The sequence below is a fragment of the Lasioglossum baleicum genome, chromosome 11, assembly GCF_051020765.1.
Source record: "Lasioglossum baleicum chromosome 11, iyLasBale1, whole genome shotgun sequence".
In the NCBI taxonomy this organism is placed as follows: Eukaryota; Metazoa; Arthropoda; class Insecta; order Hymenoptera; family Halictidae; genus Lasioglossum; species Lasioglossum baleicum.
In genome coordinates, this window is record NC_134939.1 from 15,134,672 (window position 1) to 15,151,953 (window position 17,282).

Sequence of the window (17,282 nt, forward strand, 5' to 3'; positions counted from 1 at the left end):
CCTTTTCCGAATACATACACTTGGCTTTTACCTATGTCCGCACTGGTTACGTACACGCGTGTCCCGACGTGGCTAAGGTTCCGCAGATGTCTCGGTTTTCAAACAAAATTCACTTATGTTGTCTTTGATCTCGCCGCGAGTCAATTGGCTCGACCATTTAGGTTTGCGTAAACCTCGTAAGCGGGGCGATACAAATAGAAAGCGGAGGAGGAACGGATGATCCGTCGGGCTCGGAACGAGAGTCGGAAGCGCCGAGGATGAGCGTGTATATAGTTTTGATTCGCACCACTAGGGTGCTGGGGGCTGTTCGTGTGTGCGCGCACGAACGGCGAGTCTCAATCCCCGGGGCACCCAGGAGAGTAAATTTATTTCTTTCATTACGGACGGAGCAGGTCGCGAGTTCTCGGATATCAACGCTGCAAGGCGGGGCGCATAAATCTGCAGCCTAGTGTCGGAAGGCGGAAAAGGAGGTGGCGGGAAGGGGAACGGGGGGTGTGGGCGAGGGGGCCGAGGGTGTACGGGGTTCAAGGGGCGCAGGGGGTGAGACAGGGCGAAGAGAGCGGAGAGGGCGAGAGAAAAACGCGGAGGAGCGACGGGAAGGGACACGAGGGAGAAACGGAGTGGGTGGTTGAAGGTTTTTAGACCCATGCAGAGGGAGAAGACTTGCTTTACCCTCTGCGTACGTCGTTTCCATCGCCAGGGTGCCACGACAGGCGGTGGCAGGCTCAGCTGGCTCAGCAAAGTGAAATATTCGGTGATTTTAACCGTCGGGATGAATAGTCTCCTCGTATTTCGCCTTCCGGGTTCGTTCCGTGGATTGGAATTCATGTTATTTCGGTACCATTATGCGCATCGCTGAATCTCAATTAGTGACTCGTCCCGCTCTAACTAGAGTATTTACGTGTAGATACATCTAACCGCGTGAGTTATATCACCGTGATTCGATCTCACCAGAAATATTGTATGTTCGCGGTTTCGAGAGGTTCGTCACCGGACGCGGCCGCGTTTATTCGTACGGATAACAGTACGTACATACAACTAATCGCATAATGGGACTAATAATCATTTTTTTAATGAATTGTCGCCGATAAGAAGCCGGCTCAACGAAAGCGGAATGTATCAATCGTTTCGCCAATTAACCCCGCGACTTACCATTTTTTCACCGTTTTGCTCGCGATAGCTACATTAATAATTTGCTGAACGAAAAGTGAATTGCGTGTTCATTGTACATACGTCGACGTTTAGTCTCGAGATTAAGTATTAACCTTCTATCGTCGTATTGACGAGGTCAGGTCGATGTATCTAATTTCTCACGTTTCGAACAGATCGTTTAACGAATTATATAACGAAGGATCGCTGCCTCTTTTTCGGTATTTTCTTTCAGAAGAACGCTATTAATATTTTAAAAAATATAATCTATATGTAGGTCTGAACAGAGATAAAGTGCTAATAAACACAAATATTTTTTAAAGTACACATATGAAAAGATGAACGTGAAGAAAACAATAGTTCTGAGATATGCCACTACTTAGCCGAGGAACTATGATTCACTAGCCATAAGTTACGATGCCCGGGGATTAGTGGGCGACATTTTGTCTGGAGCGTCCAAGAGCAACAGTCGTAAATAAAAATTAGAAAATAGGACATTGGTTTTTTCGACATCGAGCGTATTAGATTTTAGTAGGCGTCTATTTTTGGCGATGTCTATTTATTCTCGCCGTGTCTTTTTTCGAGGGCTCTAAATAAACGCTCGCGTTTATAAACATGATAGAAATTTATTTTAATCCATCTGGGGGTTAACGGTTTTGTTACGGGAACGGGAGAAAAGAAAGAAGAATTAGTGTCCCGTGCGTGACTTCACTCGGAGCCTCAAGAGTGATTTTATTGATCTTCCGCGTAATATATTTCTAACAGCTGTTCTCCGCATTACCTTTGAGTCCCCGGGTCTTTCCGACAAGAACTATTTCTTCGACATTAACGCCGGGACACTGTAAAGTATTCATGGTAATGGCGGAAGGGAAAGTGTAAATCTATCTTCAGGCATTTGCCGTCGTGACCATCGTCGATCGTCTTTCACGCAAACGTCATGTTCTTGCTATGTAGATCGCTGTGCCAGCTAGATGTGTCACATGATGAGTCGCCTATCGGACGTTCTGTCCCGTTGCTCGAAACGAAGTACATCATCTATTATCCCGAGCGCGATGAAGCAAGCAATTTAGCAGCGGCGTTGCTCTGAAAAACGATTCAATCAGCAGTAACAGATTGCGCTCCGTCTTTAATCGAAAGATAATCGACGCAACCGGAACTCGAGTAATGACGGTGACATTACTTTATCCACTCGTAGATCACGCATGATTGCTTCGTACTAAGCGCAACGCCACGGAACATTCAAACGTGGAATCAAAACATTGTTCTTAACTAGAAAATTAATTTAATTTCTCGTTTGGAATATTAATAGTCACTTGAAAAATCTCTGAACGTTGTGAAAACAATATTTAATGATCTGAACAAAGTAACATCGTTTTTTATTAACATTGTTTAGCAATCTTTTTATCCAATATCCTTTTCGAAATGTTATTCAACGTTTCTGAAATTTAATCACAGCTATTATTTGTTATTCGATCATTATTAATTCCCTTGTGAATACAAAATCTTTCAATATTCATTAATAGTAACGTAAATCCGGTTCAAAGTGCAAAGTGTAATTTACTTGTTCAATAATTTGTAATTTTATTGTTATTGATTTCATTTCACGAGCTGTATATTATTATGAATCGCATTTAATTTACAGGTGTATAGTAACTGACATTAATTTCTGATCATAAAGTTTCGGGATTAATGCTCTGTTCGACCATATAAATCTACCCAAAGCATTTTCGGGTCAACCGTTGTCAAATTATGTTTTATGTCGCTCTCTGTAGAAATTGGCAAATATATATATATATTTTTTTGCTACAGTTGAACATTTAAAAAACTATACATAATAGTAGAGTGAGAACGTTTCAATAAAGAAAAGAAATTTCATAAAATTTCCATTTTATGCGATCCGCGAGCATTATGAGAGGATAGTAAATTTTATTCAGCGGAGAATTAATTTCCATTTTTTAAATAACATTCCAAACACTGTAGCTTTCGTTTTTATTTCCGCTCTCGAATGTAATGTTTATGAACATATGCTGGCGAGCGAAGCGACGTGTTACTTCCCATTGCTAAGTAAGAAATATGGTTTCCTACTTTTTCCCAACGACTAAAGTTGCACCGGAAATTACAACTTTCTCCGACGCACGTCTGCAAACCTACCGTGATGGACATTGAAAAATCAGTGCACGCGTCGTGTTACGTTACTGTCGTTATTGTGTCGGTTGTAAGTGTCGCGATTAATACCTATTCTGTTTTGCCATGTCTTTTTGCTGTCCTGTCTGGATCTATCTCGATAACCAGAAAGACGAGAACACGAACGAGTTATTATCGTTGAATACTTCGGGAACGCGGGTTTCTCATAGATATGTCAAACTCCATTTCATTACTGTGATCCTACAAATACGGTTTGAATTAAACTGCAATTGTAATACGATTTGCCAAGGGTGTAAAATATGTATATATATTCTGAAAATTTTTAATGAATTTTCTAGAACGAATACTAATATGTATTTTATGAAATGAATTCTAAAATGAATTCCAAGATGAATTTTACATAATGAATTCCAAAGTGAATTTTATAAAATGGATTCTAACATAAATTCCAAAATGAATTTTATAAAATAAATTCTGAAGTAAATTTTATGAATTGAATTCTATAAAATGAATCTGCTTCGTGCTACATATTTTCTGCTCACTTTTCGTAGGTCCGTTTTTGTTTAAAAATATATTACCACGTTTTTATTAGCTTGCTTTCTTGTCTGTCTGTCTGTTTGTTTGTTTGTTCGGTACAAATTTTGCAATTGATTTTAAACAAACTACCCGATGAGCTGGAGTGCTAGAGACTTGAAATTTTAAACATTATTCTTTTTACGACTGTTTGAAATCAATATCTAGTTCTACTTCAGTTTCCTTTCTCTGTTCATTATTGTTATGTCTCCTTGGGATGTTCCGATTTATGGCGAAACAGCTTTCATTTTAATATTGTGGTTCGTTTCATTGAATCTTGCAGCAATTTAGCAAATGGATGATTTTTCTTCTGCTTTCTGTAGGCTTCTTAGACGTCCTTGAACGTCCTGGACGTTGCAGAAAAGTGTAACCCTTAGCATCCCCAGTTTAACTCTGTACCATTATCGAAGATATCGGTAGATTATTAAATATGGTGGTATCTCTAATCAATTACTAAATATTTAAATATTGTTCGAGGTATTATATCGAGTAAAATGGAATGATTCTAGGTCGGAAGAAAGTATATGAAATATTCGCGATGGAACGTTTCTACGCAATTTTTGCATGGAGAAAACGAAGGTGATGAACGATTTGCAGCGTGAACCACTGTGTGTCCTGCACCGACTTGACGGCGGGGTTTTAGCATAACTTCGATCAAAGAAAGTCCGTTGTGTCCTCGATCGAATCTTTTTGTCGTCGGGAACACGTCCCTGAACGATGTCTATCAGCCATCCTGGCCAGTCTTACGAGTCAGGGCAGACAATTTAGCACATCAATAACAGGCCGTGGATAAAAGCAGCCCATACATCGTGGCTGACGTATCGTTTGTAATAAAACACAAAGGGGGTCTAGCCGCCAGCGGCATCTGTGTACCGCGCTGTGCAGCCGTTCGTTCATTCTTGCTGTTATTAACAGGCCGTACATCGTGGATGTTTTCTACCTGCCATCTCCCGTCGAGTCATACATCACCGTTGAATGCGCGACAGCAAAGAGCAACTATAATTCATCTATAAGCTACAGCCGATCCCCCTCGGCAGAAATTGTGGAAGACGAAATCGATAGGGCAAACCTTGCTGAAGGTTTTACGATGTTCGCGCTTCTGACACATAAAATTGAATTTTTAGAGGATGCAATCGTGGGGGGAAAGATATCGTTGACCCGCCGCGCAGCGCCGGCTTTCTTTCCACGACGGTGAAATGCCGCTGAAACGCGGAAACTCGTTCCGGCAACTTTAAACTTTGTATCGCGTCGCGAGAGATGCTCGCTTCGTGCTCCCAAACTACATATACGAATATACAGCTCTCTGACTTGGCCTTACTTCTGCGGAATAGAGTGTAGCAATTAATCGCAATCACAAAGGACATCGCCCAATTTTACTTGCTGATTGCGACGAACAGACTGTGGATTTTATGCACTTATTACAAAAATGAGCAGGCGTCCTCCACTAAATAGCTACTCTCATTTCCCTTTCTATAGTTGTCAGTCTTTCACGTTCCCGACAATTATTGTGAAACGTTTTTATATTGCATAAAGATCCTGGTAATGGAACTCGGCACCCATGTGGAGTATTGAGAAATATATATTCTTTTTTATGAATGAAATGATTCGTTGATCGTCGCTTAGGGAATTGTAGGGAATGCGACAGCCCCGTAGATTTTGCTTTCATGTTGGTGTCTCCCGCAGCGTCATCGTACGCACGGCGCTGAACGCAAGAATCAACCGCAGGCCGGTGATGCATTGTGCCTCCTTGTTACTTCCATTTACACCCAGCATGAATGCAAGCCACTGTTTGCGTATGAGCGCATTTAATTTCGATGATACGACTTACCTCCGACTGGCTCTTTCTAAAGGATTTCTGCGGGCACCATGTAGCAAATCAATTTAGACGTTCGCTGATATAGCTATTAAGGTATTTCTTAATAAATCGTGCGTGTAGCGTATACCGAAGTAGATACGATACGGTAATAGAGAATCCTATTTATAAGCGATGAGATATTAATTTATTAAACTTGGGAAAACAAGTACGAAAATGTTTAGCAACTGTAGAAAATATTTTAGAAAATGGTTAGGTTATTTAGGAAGGGAATATATGGGTAGAAGTACAATCTCATTATCATTTCATCATTTCTCATTGATTATTCATAAGAGGGTAATGTATAGTGGTACAGTTTCTCGATGTGAAATGTGGAGGTTAAAGCTGTTATAAATCCAAGCTATTTCCATCTAGTGTTGAAGTGTTTACGGAGATCTACTTGGATTGTTTATTTTAGAAACGGTCGATACTGACAAAAACTTATCCGTCTCACGTCGCATATCGCATTAATGCAGCTTAAACACTTACAGGTTAACTAGATAAATTGAGTTCGAAGTTATTTCTTAAATGATATTTTTACGAGAATGTATTGGAATTGGTTGGAAAGATAATAAATAGTAGATAACAAACCAATATCAAATTTTTGGTGACATTCTTAAATCATAGATCCAGTCGTTATGATCAATTTGATTCTCTTTAATTTATGTATTCTTACATTTCTTTGATTTCCAATAATTTATTCATTCTTACATGTCTTTAATTTTCAACATTTATCGGCGTTTGTACAATTAAAAGTCAGGTGTGCCAATACCTTTGTTTCCAACTGCAGATCCGAAGGGTAGCGATGGTTCCACGAAAACCACAACGAAATCAGAGTATAGAAAGAAACGAAAGTCCTCTACGGGGCGATCCGTATGTATCTATAACGACGTGGTAGCAGCGCGTAATCAACAGCTGCTTGAAATCCAATAAGATTTGCTCGATAGTTAGTTTTACGCGGATCAACTTGAGTGCGGCAGCTCCAGACGCCGCTCTCGCCGTTTCATCGATCACGGTGCCGTCAAAGAGACGGCGTTAACGATGCCCAGCTGGCTGACGTTTCCTTTGAGTGGTCGGCTCTGAGACAGAGACACCACCAGATCCAGTTTGCCCGTAGTTGTCACGGTTTTAGTAACGAAACTAGGCAAGTCTGTCATCAGGGAGAAAGAGAGAGAGAGAGATAGAGAGATAGAATGAGAAGTCGCGGAAACCGGCGGCGGCGCGGTAGCACTGAAAACCAGGGGGAACTACGGCGGAGTGAAAAGAGGTGAGAAAAGTGGGTGGAATCGAGGGAAAGGGGTGAAGTGTGTATTAGGCACGGAGGGGTAGGAGGAAGGAAGAGGAGGGGCAGAGGGGCGAGAGGGAGAGAGAGAGAAAGAGAAGGAGATAGAACGCGACGGACCGGATGATGAATTAGCCGAGGTGACCTCTCGCGCGAAATCTCTCCTGCTAGCTCTCGCAGTAGGCAGCTCCCGGGATGTCGGCCCCGAGATGATGGATCGCTCCGCGTCACGGAGCCATTCATCACCTCCATCTATCAGCCACCCCTTCACCTTGCTTTAGAAAGCGAGCATTCGACGGCTATCTACTCGCTTCGGATAGTGATTAATGTTGATCGGAGCGCTGCTATTCGACCTCACTTCCATCTCTATCTCGGTCTTTCTCCTTCTCTTTTTCGTCCTATCCTCCTTTTGCCCTGGTCCTCTATCCTTCTCTATCTTCGCGAACCGCGCTACGTCCACACGTTTCTAGACGTTGACTTCGTATTGACTATGCGCGTTCATCTTCTCCGGATCGTCGGACAGGTCGTTGGAAACGGCGTAAAAGATGACCTGACCTCCCTGCCGCGCGACGCGACGCGACGGTTCCGCTAAAATTGTGGTCTACCCACACACGCCTTCGCATTCGATTTTTCCGAGCGGAACGAGTAGTCTAATCCGGAGACTTTGATACATCTCGGTACAGTTTTCAGCCAGACACTTCCTTCCCCGGTCCGTTATCCGGTCGGGCTTTCGCAAAGGTTATTCCGAAAATATGGGACCGTTCGGCATACGAATATCTTTCTCCAGACAGACCTAAAGCGGAACGTTCTTTACCATTTCGCGAGCCGAGACTGTTTGCGAATTGTTAACACGTTTGCTATTATACATATGTATCGCTGCTCCGGAAGTATGACACAACTGCAAAAATTGAAACTTTACAGGACAAGCAAAAGAAAAATAATTCCAATTTGTCTTAATAAAATGGCCTATAGATTCGGTTCAATTGTTCTATGAGAGTAGTTTGTAGACATAGTGGGTTACTGTTGCAACTTTTAAATTATTTCAATTTATAAAATAATAAATACCAGAGAGCACACTGCCAAAAAACTTAGGCTGATGCCAAGTACATATGTGGTTCTCCTGTTTGGAGTTTGGACACACTATGTACTGAGTTTTTCATTGTTTTTATCAGCGTGTTCTTCTTTTTTGAAATAATAATTGAGGACATTTCTGGAAAAAAGGCTTACATATGTATATTTGAAAATGCTCCCCTACATTTTATAATATTTTAACAATTCAGGGAGGCACACTACTGTTTCTTTACTTGTGCTCAGTAAAGAAAAACAGCACATTTTTTGCTCTAAACCTGTGGAAAAATCGATATGGTGTAGATGGATTAAAACCAGTAAATTTTCTTCTGTAGATCATGCACCAATAAAGAAAGAGGACAACGTTCGTGACTTGTATAAATATTTAAATAACGAAAACTATCACTTTAGTCGTCACAACAAAAATTCCACAATTTTCAAGTAACATATGCCAGATATTTTTGAATATCGTTAACTGACTTACAACATGCGTTTGTTGAATGTCGTTGCAGCAATAAAAGAAATGGTAATAGATGAAGTCAAGTCAGGCGAGTAAGCTATCAGTCACAGGTTACATTTTTTTCATCTTCCTTCACAAACCATTTGAATAGCTTCAGTCATGATTTTCTTAAGATTGAAATGCAAATAGTATGCAGTGTCGAGTATGCAGTTTATTGGCTGTCATTGTACATAATACTGATTTGTAAGATTGTGTCAGGGAATTTCATTGCTAGACAGTGACGTTCACAATTTCAGACTTTACTTAAAGTTAATCAAATTAATAAAGCATAATAAAATAGCAAAATAAAAATGTTCTGCATTGATTGTGGGAAGCAGGAGTAAAGTAAAATTTGATTTCATCCCTTAATGACTTTGTTGCATTAAAGACGATATTACAATACTCCAATTTTTCAAATTGTTTACTGTTTCATATTTCACCCAGCCACGTTCTTTATAAATGCATAAAAATCCGCAGTCTAGTGTTTCAATATTTCATAGAGGAGCTACGTTACATGCAGTAAGAGATTTTAACCATGTAGTTGATCGTGAAACAAATGCTGTTAGCAAACGTGTTAATTATTATCGTAGCACTTTAAAATTGCAACAGAACGGCAGACTGTGTCCAATTGATCAGCTGCAATGGTGGTAAAAATTGATTTCTACCAACCCAATAGTACCCAACATTACATAATACTAAGCTCCATCGAATACTTACTCATAAGAATGGAAAGAGTATGTGCAGTAGAGCGACGGTAGAAACAATGCTGATGCCTACTTACCTGCACGAGAATTCCATCAGCTGCACTCCATCGAAGCAGAATAGACGACGATCTATTATTTAGTTTCACATAAACAAAACGGAAAATGGGAATCGAAGGAGAATCGTGCAATGCATTCTTATGGAAACCGCCATAAGAGGCATGCCAGATCTATAACAATAGCTACGAAGCGAAAGTAAACGAATGCGAGTATAGAGTGGGAGACATGCTGTAAGTGAGAGGTCTTATGGGGCTGATTGGTTGCCTCGTTATAAGCATACGAGAACCTCTTGCATGCATTTCCAACCCCATTTTTGTCCAACTATCGAACTTCCACTGTATAATACTTGCTGTACCTTGAAAAGTATTCGTTCACTAATAATAAGACTAACTGTACAGTAAATACCGCGTTCGATGGTGACGTCCTAAAATGGTTTCTTCGTAGTTGATTTTCCGGGCCGCAGCCGCGACCGTACGCGATAAATTCATTACCAATCAAAGACCAGACGGGATCTCTCGGATTATAGATATCTTATAATATCCCGCGAGGAATTACACGCGCCAGCGCAACGGCAGGAATATTCGAACATACTTCCGCGTCCACGTCTCGCGCGTCAGGAGCTCTCGCGGCGCGGCGCGGCATCGCGTCGATACGCGACCGCCGAGAATTCCATAAGGAAGACACCAGAGAATCTCCGCGAAACTTTACGTACGGGAATAACTAATTGTGGGGTCAGAGCTGATGTCAAGAATTTACATAATACGACAGCGGCATAGCGATCAGCTGAGTCGACGCGGGTCGGTGGCTAGGAAAGAGGCAACCACCGTTGCGCCTGCTACAGCTGATAATGTTGCACAAGTCGTATATCCTAGTCTTCTTAATGGGATAGCATTTACCATTTTTTACGCGGCTCCTTCTACGATCAGCTTCAACTTCTGCACGCCCCTTCTTCCGCGGTCACCCGATGAATAGTCGCGAGTATAATGAATAACGATAATTGATGGACGCCTTTCAATTTTCCTTTTATGTATTTCATTCTCCGACAGCGGTGTCGATGCGCCGCGCATGATTCATACGGGTACACACAATGTTATCGCGTCCGATGAAATGTCGTTTCCTTCTATTTTTGACGGAAGGCGGCTGCGTTTTGCTCGCCTCGATCTACAGGAGATTGTACACGAATGGGCGAACTTCATTTAATATCGCATAGCAGCAATAAAACATTTAACACAAAAATGTAATTCTGAAGCCGATGTAGAAGAAACTGTGCGTAGGAATGCGTTAATGTTGATTTTACCACTTCTCAAATCGCGTTTGAGTGCTACCACGGTCTAAGGATGTCGCATTGTTCGCGAATTTTCGCAATTCTCGAACCGTGTTGCGGGAATGCCATGTTATAAGAGCATTGCCTGCATTTTAAAATTTAAAATAGAATTACATTGCAATTATAAAATCCATTTTAAAAATGAAGCGTACACCAGTGCGAAGGAAATTTATTAAACAGAGAATTTAAACAAATGCTTGGAGACATCGGGAATATATATGTAATTAAAATATACACATTTTACACAACATTATATGTATTTTTAACATTAAATCCACCAATGGTGGTAGTACAGAGTGTCCCAGAAATGTGCTTCCTTCAAAGGGGTGAGAAAACATTTCTTCAAATGTCCCATCGCCCCTTTGAAGTACAACATTTTTGGGACACCCTGCTGGATTATTATCTACTTAATATATTCACATAAATACTATATGAAGTACGTAATAAAATGTATAGAGGTTAACGATAGTTATTCTGTCAGCGACTTTATTAGGAGGTTAAAACTGGAAGAACCGTATCGCGCAGTTCGAACAATGAATTGAATTTAAACTCGACGCGAAATAAAATCGTTCGTTTAATTCGTTAGGAATGACATTCTGCGTGGCTCCGTGAAATTCATAAAAACGATCCGCAGTTAACCTGAAAATTAGCAATTATAAAAATTATTACCGCTCCCGCGTGCCGTTACGATGAAACGCGAACGTTTACTCTCGGCTCTGGCATTGTGGTGATTACTTGATGGCGTATCCGAGCGTGCCCGTGATACAGATCTGATTATACAAACGTATCGTTAAATTAATTTGGTGGAAAGTTCCACGGGGAAACACCCCGTGTTGAGGAATCATATTTTTCATTCGTTTTGCTTTATTTCTCGAAAGCGATTCCGCCTCTGGAAATCAAATTAATTTCCGAATCGATCACCGTTGCTCGGTTCGAGAGAAGAAAAAGAAAAAGAAAAGGTAAAAAAGAGCATTTTACGACATCATGCCACGGTGCTGTAGTTTCGAGTGTGTTTGACCGCGCCGCGTCTGCAGCCTATCTACCAGTACGCTACGCTTGTAATTACCTTAAATTATTGGATCGAGCATGAAGGAGGGAGTTATCTCTCAATCTAGTCGACTACAAAGGGGCCGACAGATTAATTGTGATTGGTGTAACGGAGCCAACTGACAAGAGACTTTACTCACGTTTGATTATATATGTGTCATACACGCGTCCGTACGCGCCCTCAGGCTTGTGTGCGTGTGCACGTGCACAAGCTTCGTGTGTTACACGCGGAACGTACTTCTGAAAGCATTCACTTTTTCTTCGTTGCCCTCTTCGGTGCAGCAGCTGACATTTCTTAACGCCAATTAACGATTTCGTGACGTAGTGCGAGAATGAAATCCGTTTGGAAATTTTAGCTCGCACTCTTCTGCAGAAATCATTTTCACACGGGTATTAAGCAGAAATGGTTTCCACAAGTTCATTAGAAATTCGTTAGAAGTATTTTTCTGTCCTTTAAGACTTATTCGGTAATTGTGCAAGTGTACAGTCATTCTAGCTTTTTATTTTATTCTTTATTCATTTGTACTTTACGTACACAATAATAAAATGGAGGAAGAAGGCAACATTTGTTTAATCATGTTTTGTGTTCAGTGTATTCAATACTTAAACAATATTTATATTTATATCTGCTTACGTACTTTCATTTCTGTGGTAATGCTTCGAATCTTTTGCAAAATACATAAATTTTGCAATTTTACAGACGAGCGGTAGGTGTTCAATATCAACCTGTCTTTCAACATTCTCTCAGTATTACTTGACATTCTTTTTCTCCTTTGAATCTGGATTTAATCAATTTCATAAATCAAATGAAACACATTAATGTGTTTGCCGAGTGATATTAATGTACTGTAAAAATTGAATATTCCGTAATAATTTTTATTTCTTATTATCAATGTGAAATTTTCTTAACTTTCCTGTTATAATTGCTCCTTTAATCTCTCATTAAAACAGTCGGATCTCCTTTTACGTTGATGTTTTTAGTAAGATGTAATAACACGTTCGGCCTGCATACATACATTCCGTTGTTGTCGGACATATCGGAATTAAGAAACATGTTAGTTATTTGTATGCGACGGGTTGAACGTAAAAGAGTACCAATTTACACTGATGAAACTGGTTTTTATGTGCAGAAGAAATCGTGTGGATAATATCCCGCCGTTCGAAGAAAATAAATTCTGCTGCTACATATATTTAAAATATGTAAAATCATTAGCTATTCGAATAAGTTTATTTTTTCTCGACACGTTCATTACCCAGCCATCTAAGCTTGAGCATAATGAGAGATAATGACTTTTTTAAAGAGCAATGATATGCAATTTTTTTTAACCGGATTACGCTCGGATATAAAGCGTTTTAAATTAATTTCAATTGCAAGTATAATAGTGCTTGTTGCTCTGAATTACATGCGGCTCTCATTAAATTGTTATTTCAAATCAGCATGTCTCTGCGCGGGATAACGGACGCCGAACACGTTATCTAGTGAATACGTGATAAAATATTTTTATATTCATATATAATGAATTATATTCATCCCTTTTGCAAATCAAATTCAATCTTTCATAAATGGAGTATCTGTAAGTAAGTTTTCGAATAAAAAAGTAAGTTTTGAATTTTAAAAAATCAAATTGAAAGTAATTATCAATTCATTAACTTTGTAATGTATGAAAACTGTGTGTAGATATGTATATATATTCATTGTAGTAATTTTCTAATTAATCAATTTTTAAAATATAATTATATAATTTAATCGAAATAAAGAAGTAATTAATTTTAAATACTCCTAATGGGTGAAATTGGTTTGCAAAAGGTTCAATTTGATTTGCGGAAAGGTGAAATTGATTTAGAAAAAGGTGAAATTGATTTATAAAAAGATGAAATTGATTTAGAAAAAGGTGAAATTGATTTGCAAAAGGGCGATTTTGGAGTGTAAAACCTGTACCCTTCTGTCCATGGTGGCTTCTTCTGAACTCAAGGGAGATGCTTTCAAATGTAATTAACTTGAAATATTCTTAATGGGTGAAATTGATTTGTAAAAGGTTGAATTTGACTTTGAAAAGGGTGAGTTGGGACTGCGAAACCTATAAGTCAGCGTACGTCAGATTCTTGTTGGAACCGTGGCAACAATATCACGGTAATATCGATTAATTAGATTACAGTGGAGGTCGGTGGCATCGCCGGTGAACCGCCTCGCGTCTTTGTCTCGCATAAGCCGCGGTATCGTAATTTTCGTGTAAAATGTTAGTGACAAAAGCCGTATAACGAGGCACTCGAGAGGAGGCAGGAAGTCGGCGACGCCAGGTTGGATGGGACATTGATGAGGAAACTTCGGTTGGTTATAGCCCGGCCTGGTGATAAGGAGCCAAGGAGTTCCTAAGTAAGAGGAGGTATAGCAGTGGTTGTCGGGGGGGTTAAACCCGAACTATCTCTTGCCTCGCGTTATCCTGCGAGCCCGTATATATCCGGTCGTGTTGAGGGTAGATATACCTTTGGATGGAAGGCGGCTTTGCACTCCTTATCGCGTCGTTTTACAATCTAAATACAAGGAATCAGGAAGAATCAGCTACAACCTCGTCTTAATGAACCGCAATGCCTTCGCCGGGTTTCTGCTACCCAGCCAACAACTCCGCTCCACCGCCCGGATCGATATCGCAAATAGAAATTGAAATCTAGACGTAGAGATTCTCGCTGAATTACAACACCCCATTGGTAAGAGATTATTGAATCAATTATCGGATCCAATTTGTACGTCTCGGACGAATCGGCCTGCGAGATCTCCATCTTGACACTCGCTTGCATTCACCGCGACGGGACGGCTTTCTTCGCGCGTTTTTATTCAGACGTCAGAATCTTTTAAACATGACTTATACACTTGAAATCTTCCTTTTGCCAATTTTATCAGAGACAGCGGCGGACCGTTAATTTTCGGGCCCTGTGGGCTAACTAACTGTTCGCGGGCCTACCCAATTAACCCAAATTAACTCGGGCACCTAAAATTTTTGTAGGATTTATTTTTTCTTAAATTGTTAATTTAAATTCCTTTTACTTTTCTGACCGCAAAGACCCATACAATTTAGTATACGTTACATGTACTAAAATATTTGTTCCACGAGAATATACTTTCAAAACAGATTTTCTAGTTGAAAAGTGATTACTTCTAATTAACTGGGAGTTATCGGCCTCGCGTTTCACGTTACCGCAGGGAAAAGATATATCCGTATTCAATATTTACTGCGATCGTGAAATATTCGGACTGTTGCATTGCGTTGTATCGGTTCGGCGTTATCATTTAGCGACTGCCGCTCTCGCACAAGTTTCGCCTCGTATATCAAGCGGCCAGCGAAAGTGATAAGTACACGAATATTTTGACCGATATAAATTACACGTACATTCAATGAAACATCGAAGTGTATTAATTAAAAAGGCCCAAAACATGTCGAGCACGTTCAATCGCAAATCAACAAGCTTCGTTTTTTACACGCGCGCTGCCCAATACTTTTCTCCTTTCACTCGTAAAGTCATAAAATTTTATATTCAACGATCAAGCATACTGAAAGTAGCAGTTCTTACATCGGGGACGTACCGGCTCGTTCTTTACGATACTATTAACGAATAAATGTCCAGGGAAGATTTCGAATCGTGTTAATATACATCGTAATTCTCTGCCTATCGGTCCTGTCAACCGTTTATGCGAATGAGATCTTCTTCTTTTATTTCTCACTCTCTCTCTCGAGGACAATTTTTGATCGCGGAGTCAACAATGAATTAATGTCTCCATTTCGTTAACGGTTCGCAATTTCTCGCCGATTCCGTGGTCGATCATCGTAATCGAAGCGAACGAGATAAACGAAACTTCTGGTCTAGAATGATGCAAGCTATAATTCATTTGTGCATGTCGGCAGGTTGTTACGTTGTCGCTCCGCTGACATTCCCGAAATCGAATAAATTAGCAGTTACGCGTCGCGTGATATTTTATAGCGGGTTGCAAAGTATCGCTCTGCGCAACAAAGAAGAAAAAAAAAAGGAAAAGAGGCAAAAAAGGTGGTTCTTTATAATCGCCTGAAATGGACGTTCATTTGAAATTCAACCGGTGGATCCTCGCGAGCCTCCGTTGTTTGCGTGCCGGTCCGCCGTAGTGAGAGAAAGTCGTTGAATTACTGCCATAATTCACGGAGAATAATGAGGGCTTAATTAGCCACGTGATGTAATGCAGACGCGGCAGAAGCGAAACGAAACGGAACGAAACGAAACGAAAGACACATCGTGCTGCGCGCCGCTCGTAAACCAGTAATTCTTACGATTAATGCGGACATTGTATCTGCGTTGTATCTGGCACACCATGTTTATGAAGTGATTAGCCAGTAGGAACGATGAAGTGCTTATTAAAGTTTCAAATTAACGAGCATGCTTTACCGATCTTCAACAGCTTCGGCCTATCATTTTCTGTTGTTCGTTTATGCGGTTTCGACGAACGTACACGCATTTACGTGTTCCGTCTTGAACTGTGAATTCAATTGTAGCACTTGCTCCTTTTTCGCCGCGGCGGGACGACTTCCTCTGTTACAAAGCTGGACGAAATTATAAACAATCCTATCTGGTTTGAAGTGTGCATACTACTATGAAAAGCAGCGTTTGCAATTAATAGTAGAATGAATATAGTTTTGTTAAAATAAAAATATTGTGTTTAGGAAATTATATGTTCTATTTAAAATACTATTTTAAGCGAGATCAAATCTAGGATATTGAATAATACTTATATTATATTAAATAATACTTCAAGTATTTATTTCGCCAAATATTGATCACTTCTGCTCCACTTCAAGTCCAAATATTTTCAATATTCTTAAAATAAAATACTATTTTCAAAAATTACTGCATCAAATAAAATATTTTATTTTCAAAGTTGTATAGATACTGTAAAAATGCGAATGGGATTATTTACTATTTACTATTTAAAATACTATTTTCCCCAGCTCCGTTTGTTTCGTTCCCGTCGTGCATGCGTCACAATGTCACGAGACTGATCCGGTAATGAGAGGGAGAAGGTAACTGCATTCCCCTCAATCTTCCCGATCCGACGACACTGAGAGTCGCGACCGTTTCCAACACGGTCACATTGATCCACAGACAATATTCGATGATCGGCAGGATCTCGGCAAGGTTGCAAAAGTATATAGGCCGAGGATAATTCAGGGCAGCGTTCGGCATAGCGAAAGGAAGATAGCCGGCGAGAGTCACGCGAGACCGGACGAAATGCGTGATCAGCTGCAACGTGACGCGGTCCGCGACGACAGGCTGAGGCCAACCATAAAAATAATAGAGTTTCCAGTGAAATAAATTGAGTTATTAACGTGACAGTATCACAATAAATTATGATGAAGTGGTTCTGGGGGCAAAAAGGTACGGTCAGATGACGGTTGGCGAAAGGTCGGACGGGGCTAACAGCGGTTGATTGCCGGTCGCTCGTTTGTCTCCATGTAGCCTGACAGGAACTATCCTGTCTGGAGTAACGTTAGCCCAAGCCCGCGAGAGCCGGACCAACGTGATGCGCCCCGTTGTACTCTTCTCTATGCTTCTCTGGCCTA

At 40.4% G+C, this 17,282-nt stretch overlaps 1 long non-coding RNA gene across 2 annotated transcripts in view; it reads right to left on the bottom strand.

Moving 5' to 3' along the window:
• The window catches only part of LOC143213537 (uncharacterized), a 30,269-nt gene extending 16,847 nt beyond the window's left edge, over positions 1-13,422 (bottom strand). For both annotated transcript variants that reach the window (XR_013009990.1, XR_013009989.1), the window contains exon 1: positions 19-13,422. This is a non-coding gene — a long non-coding RNA (uncharacterized LOC143213537). The remainder of the gene's footprint in view (positions 1-18) is intronic.
• Between the last annotated feature and the right edge of the window lie 3,860 nt (positions 13,423-17,282).